At 39.4% G+C, this 13372-nt stretch overlaps 1 pseudogene; it reads right to left on the reverse strand.

The window, feature by feature from the left end:
• Positions 1–6380: 6380 nt before the first annotated feature.
• Positions 6381–9010, reverse strand: LOC103891674 (profilin-1-like; annotated as a pseudogene).
• Between the last annotated feature and the right edge of the window lie 4362 nt (positions 9011–13372).

Consider the following 13372-nt stretch of genomic DNA (forward strand, 5'->3'; position numbering starts at 1 on the left):
AGCCATTTATGTGGGTGACTGAGGAAAGGGAAATACTCAGAGCTTCTGTGGTTTGTTGGATTCTGGCTCTGAAGAATGCTAACCTAAGAGCACCTGTGGTGGCCATGAAAATGCACTGCTTGCATCTCCAGCTGCAGGAGGCCTAACGAATCAACAGCCCCAGATGCTACACTCTGAATCGAGGACTTGATGACATTTCCCCTGGATCTGTACTAGCCCATGAGGAGGAAAGCCTCATATCAAGTCCTCCCAACAGAACACCCATGATGACCCATGAGGATGTGGAAGCTGTTTTCCTGTGGCAGCTGTGACTTTCTTTCTTCAAAGTCTGTTTTGTTCATGCACATTAACTGATGCATATAAAATAAGAGAATAAATGCCTAGACTTCCATGAGTCTATCTTTTACTGATAAACTCTAGTTCTGCGAACAGAAGCTTGATGGAGTCAGTATAGTGGAAATTTATAACCTGGCATCCAGTTCTGAGACCTGGAGCTTCTTGACTGAGGGGAGATCGGGTCCCTTTGGGGAAGAAAGAAGCCTTCAATGTTGTCACAAGTGTATCCTGTAAATCTTCCTCTAGGCCTTCCCAGAGAGACCTGACATATGACTTATGATACGGTGACCCCAAATTCAGGATGTTCTCGTCTACTCTCAAGAATGCAATATCTTCTCCCTCGGGATTCAACCTAGTACCAGTATTTGTGTATAGCTATGCACATTAATAGACCATAGCTAATTAGATGAGGAATGGTAGACCAAATTCAACCATACAAGCATCAACTGTATCAGCATACAGGCATCCCTCTCCCACCATTTCATTCTTGTCCCCACTCCAAAGTTTCCTTCATTTTATTTGTATTAATTTTCCATTGCTGCATACTAAATTACTGCAAGCTTTAGAGGCTTAAAATATCAACCATTTACTTTCTTGCAGTGTCCACAGATCAGAAGTTCAGGCCTGGATTAGCTGCGTCTTCTTCTCGGGACCTCACAGGCTGAAATTAGGCTGGATTTCTTTCTGGAGGTTCTGGGGAAGAACTTCCTCTCAAGTTTCCTCAGGTTGTCAGCTGAGTTCAGTTCCTTGTGACTGTAGGACTGAGATCTCTGTTTTCTTGCTGGCTGTCAGCCAGGGGCCTCTCGCTGCTCCTAGAGGCCTCCCGTGTTCCCAGTGCATGCTTCCTCCAGCCAGCAGAGGAGAATCGCCCTGCATGGAAACCCTCCTGCACTTCACATCTCTCCAGGAAGACCTCAGTCCCTCCAAGGAACTCATCTTCATTAGGTCAAGCTCATAAGATAATCTCTATCTTAGATTCGACTGATTTGGGATCTCGATTACATCTGCTAACTTGTTTTTGCCATAAATTGTAACACAATCACAGGAGTGATATCTCATCACTGGCTTTGTCTACACTCAGGAAGAAGTGATTATATAAGAGCAAAGATCACTGGCGGTCATCTTAGGATTCTGTCTACCATAATATTATAAAGACACAGTAATTAAAAGAGTATAACAGATTTCTGCTTCTGTCTGTTAGAATAAATCATATCAGACCAATCCTGCCTCCATAAACAACCATAAAATTGTTTTCAGACAGTGGACAACAGGCAATACAACAGGAAACTTAAGAGGGAAGCCCTATGATTTCCTAGTTCTTCATCTGGGGAGAATTTCTCAGCAGCTGCACAGTGGGCTAGAGTCCAATCAGAGCAGGGCAGCCCCACTGAGCTGAGAAGGCAGAGATCAGAGTTCAAGGCCACTGAAGAAATTGCAATCTGCAGGGCAGGGCACCAATAGGAGACAGCTGTTCAGAGAGGCAGCTCTCGAAGTCCATGTGGGGTTCCATGTGCATACTTATCAAGGACTGGACTGTACCTGCACAAGGAAAAGACTAACGGATTTAACAGAGTGGTGGCTGTTATAAAATTGAGTTTGGACCAGCGGTACTTGAGGTGGAGGAGGATTGGGGAATGGTTGATGGAGTTCCTGCCATCCAGGGTGGGAAGAACTCATGCACACCTCATTAGCACCCAGGTATCCAACTGAGACACTGGAATGGCTGTGCTTTAGGAATAAGTGTCATGCTTTACAACCTCTTCTAGACCAGCCCTAGTAAAGCCTAAAACCAAACCCTGACAAAATCCACAAAGGGGTGGATTGGTGATTGAGTCCTGCCAAATTAGAGAGTCTTGGGAAATGCTGTGGGATTTCCATGAATCCACTGTAACAAAACATAAACCAAGTCCACATAAGTCCAAAGTGATCAGACAGTAATTTTACTGCCCACTAGAACAAAATTAACTCACACAATCAATGACACAAGTTAGCCAAGTCGACATTTAAGCAAAATACATCTAAGAACAGCTAACAAATAACTCTTCTCAAACTCACATAGAACATTCACCAAGACAGACCACATATGCTGAGCCATACTTAGTATTTTCTGTCCTTTCTCTTTGACTCGTGTATACTGTGATCAAACTCTTAAAATTATACACTTTAATGATGTGCAGTTATTTGCATGTAAGTTATATTTCAATATATTTGTTAAAAGTTTATAATTAAAAAAACTGTCCTAGCTTGATTCAAGAAATCTTTTTTATATTTAAAAAATATAATTTTATATATTATCAGGGCAAAAGAGAAAAACCATATGATTACCCTGAAATACACAGTAAAAGCATTTGGCAAAATTGAAAACTTTTTTCATGATTTATAAAAACAAACCCCAGAAAACTCTCAGCATGATAAGAACAGAAGGCAACACTTCCAACCCCATTAAGGGCAGATTTGAAAAACCCACAGGTAACATTATATTAAATGGCATAAGATTGAATGCTTTTCTATTAAATCAGAGAAAAAAGTAGAATACCTGCTGTTACTCTTTCAATTCAGCATTATACTACAGATCTAAATCAATGCAAAAAAGTAGGAAAAATAAAGGAAAAATAAATAAAAGTATTGAAAAGTTTAAAAATAAAGAATTGAAGCTGTCTTTATTCATAGATGATGACTGTGTGTGTTAACAATCCTAGAAATCTACAAAAGTCTACCAGAACTAATTAGTGAGTTTGGTAACATTGCAGAATATAAGCTTAATATAAGTAGTCTTTTGTATTTCTGTATATTAGCAATGAGTATTTGGAAAATGAAATAAAAATACAATTTCATTTAAAGTAACATCTAAATATATGTTGTGCTTATAAATAAATTCAACAGGCCAGACGGGGTGACTCACACCTCTAATCTCAGCACTTTGGGAGGCCAAGGTGGGCAGATCATGAGGTCAGGAGATTGAGACCATCATGCCTAACACGGTGAAACCCCATCTCTACTAAAAATACAAAAAATTAGCTGGGCGTGGTGGCATGTGCCTGTAGTCCCAGCTACTCAGGAGGCTGAGGCAGGAGGATCACTTGAACCTGGGAGGCAGAGGTTCAGTGAGCCGAGATCACATCACTGCACTCCAGCCTGGGTAACACAACAAGACTCTGTCTAAAAAAAAGAAAGAAAGAAAGAAAGAAAGTCAAGAAAATTTATGCAAGGCCAGTACACCAAAAACTACAAAAAAAATCGCTTTGAGAAATTGTGAAAGAACTAAATTAGTGGGGAGATAAACTTTGTCATGGATCAGAAGAGTTGTTATGTTTAAAAAGTCAGTTCTTCACAAATTGATCTCCGGATCCAATGCAATTCTAATAAAAGTTCCAACCGGCATTTTGGTAGAAATTTACAAGCTGATTCTACCGTTTATATGGTAATGTCAATGATCAAGAATAATAAAAGAGCAATATTATAAAAGAATAATGGTGAATGAATTCACTGCCTATGTCCAGAATGACTCTACAGCTATGAAAATCAAGATCATGTGTTTTGTTGAAAAAAATAGAACATATATCAGTGGAAGAGAAGAGAGAATCCAGAAATAGATACTCACATGTATGTCTAATTAATGATTCTTAGGACATACATATACGTATACACACCCACACCCACATATATATATATGTGAAGGTTTTTTTTTGAAGATTATCTACCATTATCTCCAAATAGGGAACATTAAGAGAACATAAAAAGAAGCCACAATATAGCAGATATCATATTTATCTCTAACAAAGGGTTTTTTTTAGAGTCTATCTATCTATCTATCTATTGCAGTCTGATAAGATAAACAACACAATGAAACAACTTCTCAAAAGACTGGAAAAGATACTCCCAGAAAAGAAGACACATGAATGGTCAATTATCATAGGGAAAGATGCTTTACTGTTTAGTCATCAGGGAGATCAATCAATACAGTAATGAGATACCAGTATATATCCTTGAGAATGGCTAAAGTTAAAAAGGTTGAAAATAGCACATGTTGGTGAAGATATAAAGCACTTGGAAGTCTTATACTTGTAGGAATGAAAAATGGTACGACTCCTTTGAAAATCTAACAGTTTCTTAAAGGTTAAACATATACAAGTCAGATGGACAGTCATTCCATTCCTAGGAATTTACACAGCATGTCTGCACAGTGATCTGTATGTGTGTTTCCAGACCAAACTGAGGGAAGGGCAGCTATTTCTCGTGGCCCAGTAACGAGATGCAGATGAACTGGGGAGGAAGAGAGTTTTTACTTCTGCAACTGGTTACAGGGAAAAGGCCTGGAAATTATCACCAGACCAACTCAAAATTACAAAGTTTTCCAGAGCTTATGTACCTTCTAAGCTATATGTGTAGGTGGAAGTGTGCATTCATCTAAATACATAAGTGATTAACTTCATTTACTCTATAACTAAGGTCTGAGTCCTGAAGACCTTCCTCTGGAGCCTCAGTAAATTCATTTAATCTAAATGGGTCCAGGTGCTGGGGACCCTTATCTTGCCTCCTGCTAAATCACAGAGGTTTGGGGAGTTCCCTCAGACCTCCAATAAACTTGTTTGTGGAGGCCTGGGGAGTTTCTTCAGACCCCCAATAAAACTTGTTTAATACTAAATGACTTCTGTTAAGAATTCTTTTGTTATTTTGTCATGCTCTAAAGCCCAGGAAAAGCCTAAGCAAAACTCTTGGTGGGCTTTTGTTACACTCCAGCCTTTGTATAAGGGCACTGGCTTCTTTTTTTTTTTTTTTTTTTCTCTTAATATTTAACTGAACCACTCATTCGGTACTGAAACAGTTGTTAGGGAGGCCTGTGTTAGTGAGACCTGGCCTGCCTCATATGGATGCTCATGATAGTTTCTTCATAATAGCCCAAATGTGGAATGATAGAAATGTCCAATAACAAGTAAAAGGACAAACATGGGATAGCCACACAAAGGAATACTACTCAGCAATGACAAGGCATTAACTGTTGATGGATTTTAAAATTACATTAATGCATGAAAGAAGGCAGACACAAAAGAACACAGGTATCATTTCATTTATAGAAAATGGTTAAAAATGCAAACAGACCTGAAGTGACAGCAGCTCCTTGGGGCTGAGGGTTGAAAGACTGATGAACTGCAAAGGGGTACAAGAAACTTTGGGGCATAGGGAATTTCCTCTATCTTGATTGTGGCAGTAGTTCCATTAGTGTATACATTTGTAAACATGCATTGAATTACACATTTTAAAGCGGTGTAGTCTCTTGTACCTAAATTATACCTTTATAAAGTTGATTTCATCATCTTAATTTCTCCATACTAGCAACTAGCAGCTAGAAAATGAAATTCAATAAAACATAATAGAGATTAATAGCCAGAATCATTACATGCTTAAGAACACATACAATGAAGCAGGTACAAGGCCCCTAAAAACAATTGGTGAGAAAAATTAAAGAAGACTAGAGAAATATATATCATGTTCACTGATTGAAAAACTCAAATTTGTTAGCATATTACATCAACACAATTCTGATTAATATTTCTAGTAGGAGATTTTAGAGAAATTTGAAAGCTAATTTCAAAATGTATTTGAAAATCAAAAAACCTAGAATAAGCCAGTCGATCTTGAAGAAGCAATAAGTTGGAGGACTTAACTCTGCTAGATTTCAAACCTGATTTTAAAACTACAGTAATTTAAAAATGGTAGTACTGGTGTAAGTATTCATAAATATATCAAAGTAAAAGAATACAGATTCAAACAATATGCCCACATATGTACAGTTATTTAATTTTTTAGTAGAATCTTTTTTATTCATAAAAAATCCCTCAAAACAAAAAAGTTTTCCAACCACGCACAGGAGGGGTATGGATAGGGGAAGGTGTCTGTCCATTTATCCCTGGCCCCCAGCCCACGTGGTTTTGGTAGCAATAAGGGGTGTGGGGTAATGGCCCCCGAAATTAAAATGGTGTGTGTATGAGAAGGAAAGGGGGGCAAAGCTGTGGGGAGCGGTGGAGGGGAAGGAACAAAGGAGGTCAGTACTGGGAACGCTGAAGGTGGGAGGCCATTTCATAACATTTCTTTGTTATGAAATGGTGAAACTGCCGTGGACACCTTTGCCCATCAGCAGCCTAGCATCTTGGCAGTAATGGTGACAGTGACATTGATGGTGGGGGCTCCACCGACGCTCTTCATATGAAGATTCACGGTCAATTCCCCATCCTTCAGCAGTGAGTCCGGGACCACAGTATATTTCTGGCCCCCCAGTGTCAGCCCATTCACGAAAAAGTTTGACCAGTCTTTGCCAACCAGGACACCAACCTCAGCTGGCGTGATGTTGACGAAGGTTTTCCCTGGGACGGCGGCCCAGATGGAGGGCGAGTCCTTGTTGCGCACAACGGCCGCATCCTAACAGGTCCCTTCCGCCACGAGGCTGTAGATGGAGGCGTCCACCTGGCCGTTGCGTTGCTGCAGGGGCCCCTCTGGTTGCTGCTGCTGGCGGGCACCCGGGCTGGTGGGCGGGGGAGGCGGAGAGCTCAGGGCAGGCGCTGTCCTCCTCACCACGGCTCTGCTAGCTGTGCAGCAGCCCTCGCACCACCACTTCTTATATATATATATGTATATTTATTTTTTGTTATTATACTTTAAGTTCTAGGGTACATGTGCCCAACGTGCAGGTTTGTTACATAGGTGTATGTGTGCCATGTTGGTTTGCTGCACCCATTAACTCGTCATTTACATTAGGTATTTCTCGTAATGCTATCCCTCCCCCAGCCCTCACCCCACGACAGGCCCCGGTGTGTGATGTTCCCCGCCCTGTGTCCAAGTGTTCTCATTGTTCAATTCCCACCCATGTGTGAGAACATACTCGCACCGCCACTTCTAAATGTTTTAAAAACAAAGACACCAATGCCCTTCATTGGGGAAATGAAAGACTTTTAAGTAAAACGATTTTGAGTGAAATAATATTTGTTGTTTTAAAAAGTTAATATTAACAACCACTCTCCATCATACATTGAAATTAACTTAAGATGTGAAAGTTAAAATTAGAAACCTGGTAAAGGAAAAAGAGGAAATAGTTTCATGAACTTGACATAGGAAAATATTTCTTAGAGTAGATACTATAGCACTTTCCACAATAAGAAATCAAGTGAATTGCACTTCATTTTTGAAAACCTTCTGCTTATTATGTTGTTGTTTAACAACTTAAAAGCTATCTGTAGACCAGGAATAATTATTTGCTATATAATATAGCAAAAAATAAGTATATATAAATGGACTCATTCAAAATATATAAAGAACTCCTATAGATTACAAAGAAAATGACAAACACCCCAGTGGTTCAATGAACATAAAAAATTGAAAAGATATTTTCCATAAGAAGATATCTAAATGAACATTAGGCATGAGAAAACCAAAATAGGATATCACTGCACACCTGGTAGAATGGCTATTATTTAAAAGACTGAACACATTAAGTGTGTGGAAATGTAGAGCAACTGGAAATGGCCTACATCTTTCACAGAAATGTAAAATAACACAATTACTTTGCAAAACTCTGTGTCTGTTTTCTACCCATTCACGAAACAACTCCATCCCTAGTTATAGATACCCAGGAAAATAAGTATGTATCTTCACAGAAATAATTATGCAAGAATATTTATAGTTACTTATGCACAGTAGCCAAAAAGTAAACCTGTTTCTCTACCCGTTCACCAAGCAACTCCATCCCTAGCTATAGATACCCAGGAAAATAAGTATGTATCTTCACAGAAATAATTGTATAAGAATATTTATAGCTACTTATGCACAGTAGCCAACAAGTAAATCTGTCTCCCATCAGTAAAATGATATTAAATTGTGTGATAATCATACAGTCAATAGGATATTACTTGGCCAAAACAAAATGAAACAAGGAAAACACACAATCAAACAAATTAGTGGCATATATACCCACCTGAGTAAAGAGAAGTCAAAGCAAGAGAACATACTAAATGATTCCCTTTTTTTATTGTTTTGAGACAGAGTCTCACTCTGTCGCCCAGGCTGGAGTGCAGTGGCATGATCTCGGCTCCGCCTCCTGGGTTCAAGAAATTTTCCCTGCCTCAGCCTCCCAAGTAGCTGGGATTACAGGCACCTGCCACCACACCCGGCTAATTTTTGTATATTCAGTAGAGACAGGGTTTTGCCATGTCGGCCAGGCTGGTCTTGAACCCCTGACTTCAGATGATCTGCCAGCCTCAGCCTTGCAAAGTCTTGGGATTACAGGCGTGAGCCACCAGGCCCGGCCAAAATGATTCCATTTTTATGAAGCACACAAATAAGCAAAATTAATCTATAGTGGTTGCTATAGTTTAGATATTGGTCCCCTCTAAATCACATGTTTAAATGTGGTCTCCAGTGTTGGAGGTGGGGATTAATGGGAGGTGTTTGGGTCATGAGAGTGGATCCCTCATGAATAGGTTAATCCCCACCTTGGGAGATGGTAGTGAATTCTCACTCTCTTACTTCCTGTAGGAGCTGGTTATTAAAAAGTGCCTCTCATCTTTACTCTCTTTTGCTTCCTCTCTCACCATATGATCTCTGCGCACGCTGGTTCCTTTTCACCTTCTGCTGCAAGTGGAAGCAGCCTCAGGCCCTCATTAGGAGCAGATGTGGGTGCCATGCTTCTTGTGCAGCCTGTAGAACTATGAGCAAAATGCACCTTGTTTCTTTATAAATTACCCAGCCTCCGGTATTCCTTTCTAGCAACACAAAGGGACTAAGGCAATGACAACATTCAGAATACATTCTTCCTTTGGGGGATGAGTATTGACTGGCAAGGACCACATCAGAACTTTGTGGCATGGAGGAAAATGTTCTCTGTCTTGAACTAGGTGTTGTTATACAATGTATGATTATGTCAAAATTTCTTAAGCTGTACCTTTAGGTTTCTTGCAGTATACTCTATGCAAATTATACCTCAGTGAAGAACTGTTAGCATACAACAAAGAGAGAGAAAACAAACACTCAAAAATGTGAAAATTGACAGAAAATAGGTAACAGATATTTAGCATATAAATAAGAGGGATCCGTTGAGAAGAAACCAAAAGGAATGGAATAGAACAAAGACAAAAAAGTATAATAAAAAAGTTTTAAATTTCAAAGTTTGAAATGATATTAAAGTGGCACACAGTTTCCTTGGGAAAATCAAGCGAGAACCACAAAACTCTGAGACTAATTCCAGCAAACGCATGTAAATCAGTTTGATCTAATGGTACATGGTTAGCTTTGAAGGCCAAAAGGAACTGGTATCTAATTCTTACTCCTCTCCTCACTAGTTTTGTGACCTAGGGAAATTTTGCAATCTTTCTGAGTTTGTTTTCTCATCAGAAGCAGGATAATACCTAAGTAACAGGATAGTTCATAGATTTAAATATGATCGCATGGCAGTGGACATGAACCATAATTAATTGTTAAGAATATATTTACACTGAGCTCTCCTTAATCCATGTTAAAATTGTAGACAAACAACCATTGACAAAGAATAGACAAAATGTTCTAACATAAATATTCTTCCTTTGTTTCTAGAAAGAAGTCACACATATAGTAAAAATAATTAGGGAGGACGTAGTTCATATTGAACAATCTTCCCCAAATCTTGAAACAGGTCTACTTTCTAACACCAGAGATGTCTTGACTGAGTCCAACCCCTGCAGTCCCCTCTGTCTGGAATAGATGGTAGAAGTTTGCTCCAGCCTTAGAACAGCATGGGCTGGCAAGCGTTCTCAGAGAGCCTCTCAACTTCAACTCTAAATGTCCTGAAGAATATGTGCAACTGGGTCGGGTTAAGGCCAAGCTCAACCACATGACCAGGGCTCTCACCAGTGCCAAAGTCAGTGGAAGGATATTAGTCCCCAGAGCTCTGTTACAGGTCACGGATGCTCCATGGAGGGGTAGCGAGCAAGTGAGCATACGAATAACAATCAGGAGAAATATCAGTAATGGACAGAAGGCATAAATAAACAATGTCCGCCCTCCACTAAAACCTGGGAAAGTTCTCATTCAAAAAATGATGTCTTGAAGAAAACACAGGTACAAATCTTTGTGACTTTGGATTAGACATTTTTTAAGAAGGCACAAACAACCCAAAAAAATAGATAAATTGACTTCATAAAATAAAAAACTTGTATGTTTCAAAGGACACTGTCAAGGAAGTGAAAAGATGATCCACATAATGGGAGAACTATTTCCAAATTATATATTTGACAAGGGTCTAGAACCTAGAGTATATAAGCAATTCATATAACTGAGGAATAAAAGACAACCACATTTAACAATGGGAAAAAAGCTGTAAGTAGAGGTTTCTCTAAAGGAAACACACAAATGGCCAAGAAGAACATGCAAAGATGTTCAATGATTTTCATCATTAGGAAAATGTAAATTTAAACCAAAATGAGATACCACTTCACACCCACTAGGATGACTTAAGAAAAAAATAAAGACAACACATGTTTGGAAAGTTATAGAGAATATGGAATTCTCATATATTACTAGTGGGAATGTAAAGTGGCATAGCCACTGAGGTTGGAAAACAGTGTGTGAGTTCCTCAAGAAGTTAAACATAAAAAAAACTTAAACATAAAAAAGTTAAACATAAAGTGACATATGATGCAGCAATTGCACTCCTAGGTTTATAGCCAAGAAAATGAAAAACAGATGTTCACTCAAAAACGTACAAAGCTGTTCATAGCAGCATTATTCATAATAGTTAAAAAGTGGAGACATTGTTAAATGAATAAACAAAATGCGGTATAACCATGTAGTGGAATATTATTTGGCCATAAAATGTCGAAGTACTGCTGCAGGCTAAAAAGGATGTAGCTTGAGAACAATATGCTAAGAAGCAGATGCAAAATGCCACACTTTGTTATTCCATATAGAGGAAGTGCCCAGAACAAGTACATCTATATATAGAGAAAGTAGATTAGTGGTTGTCAGAGACTGCAAGAAGGGGGAAATTGCAGAGTGACTGCCCATAGGTTCAGGCATGCTTTTTGGCATTATGAAAATATTCTGGAATTAGATAGTGCTGCTGGCTGCAAACTTTTGGAATATAGTAAAAGATACTGAAATGTATGCTTAAAAATGGTGAATTTTGTGATATATGAATTATACTGTAGTAATAATAATAATAACAACAGTAATAAAGCAAGATGTCTTTCCACATTTCCATGTCCTGTATTTTCATTAAAAAACAAAAAACAAAAAACAAAAACAAAAACAAAAACAAAAGCATTTCAGGGCCAGCATGAGTGGCTCACTCCTGTAATCCCAGCACTTTTGGAGGCCTAGGTGGGAGGATCGCTTGAGGCCAGAAGTTCAAAACCAGCCCGAGCAACATAGCAAGACCTTGTCTCTATGAAAAATAAAAAACTAGCCAGAAATGGTGATGTGTGCCTAGAGTTCCAACTACTGGGAAAGCTGAGGCAGGAGGATCACTTGAGCCCAGGAGTTCGAGGTTACAGTGATCTATAATCACCAGTGCACTCCAGCCTGGGTGACAGAACAAGACCCTGTCTCAAAAAAAAAGGCATCTGACTTTAATAGTGAGTGGCCAGAATATGATGCTGGCAGCATGTTGTGAGGAAATGTATGAGATGAAAGAAGTTAAATTCCAGTTCTTTTTTCAGAAATGAGGTATAGGGGAGAGAAACACGTACTTGGAAATAATTGACCCAGCTGAATTGGAAAATGTGGGAAGGGGATGGGGAACAGGCTGCTCCACCTGAGATCTGGCTCCAGGACTTACAACAAGGGGAACTTGGGCAAGTTACAGACTCTCTGTGCCTCAGTTTCTTCATCAGCAAAACAGAAAGAATCAACCCATAAACTATAAGGTCGATGATATCAGTGGGTGCCCAAATTGACTGCACATCTGAGTCATGTTAACAAACACATTCTAGGCCCTACCTGAGCCCTCTGAATCTGAATCCCTGCAAGAAGGATGATGAACTTGTATTTGCACTGACTTTCCCAGCTGTTTCTTACTCTGATCAACTTGGGAGTAGGACCCATTGAGCTGCATCACATCATTCCAAAGCCAAAACACAACAGCAGAACAAGAATATTTTCAATGCAGTCTCTGAAGCAGAGGAGAAATTGTTGAGGGAACCTAGAAGTAAAGGAAACCTGGCTTGCTGGTCTCCATTTAAACTTTGAGTACAGCAGAGGCACGAGCCCTTTGGGACACATGCCTGAGGCAGTGACAGTCCAACTTTGGAAGAGTGGAAGGCCAAGTTTCAAATTCAAGCACGCTTTGAGTAGAAATTAAGTTTACCCCTTTTTGCACAGCAACATGGCCAATCTTTCCTAAGCTGCTCAGCTAACAAGAAAAGGAATCATACTGCTAAAAATTCAGACTTCAGCAGTCATGGGTAAGTAAGGAAGTCTTATAAACCTATTCTAGCCACCTAACAAGAAACCCAAAATTTAGCAAGTTCTTTCACTTTCAGGACAATTGTGTTCACTAGATCAGAGGCATTGAGACATGAACAGACCCCTAAAAAGGAAAAGTGTTCCCTTCTGTTTGAGGACATCACTGGAACATTAGGGAAGTGGGAACACAGCTGCCAGCTCTACCGTATGGGTTGCCTTTGTGTCTGGAATGTGTCTGACGTCCTGATCCCTGTGCCCATTTCAGGGAGCCTTGGGAGGAGCCAGAATCGCTGATGGAATTGGACAGTGCATGGAGATGGCTCAGCAGGACAAGGGTAAGTGCAGGGGCAAGTCCAGGTCATACTGAGAGGCAATGAGTGGCGCTGATGGGGACAGACAAAGACAAAATCAAAAGTTTGTAATTCATCTTCAAAAGCTCAAACTAATAACAAACTTGGCCTTATGAGAAATAATAAGCATTTTTCTATTTACATGAGAATTTAATCTCAAAACAGAAATCAGAAAAATATTAAGTCCAGGGCATAAAACCTAAACCATTGCACATATTTATTCTTTCTAAGTAGAGCAAAGAGTAAAATCTTCTCCATAA

The sequence above is a fragment of the Pongo abelii genome, chromosome 1, assembly GCF_028885655.2.
Source record: "Pongo abelii isolate AG06213 chromosome 1, NHGRI_mPonAbe1-v2.0_pri, whole genome shotgun sequence".
Classification (NCBI taxonomy): domain Eukaryota; kingdom Metazoa; phylum Chordata; class Mammalia; order Primates; family Hominidae; genus Pongo; species Pongo abelii.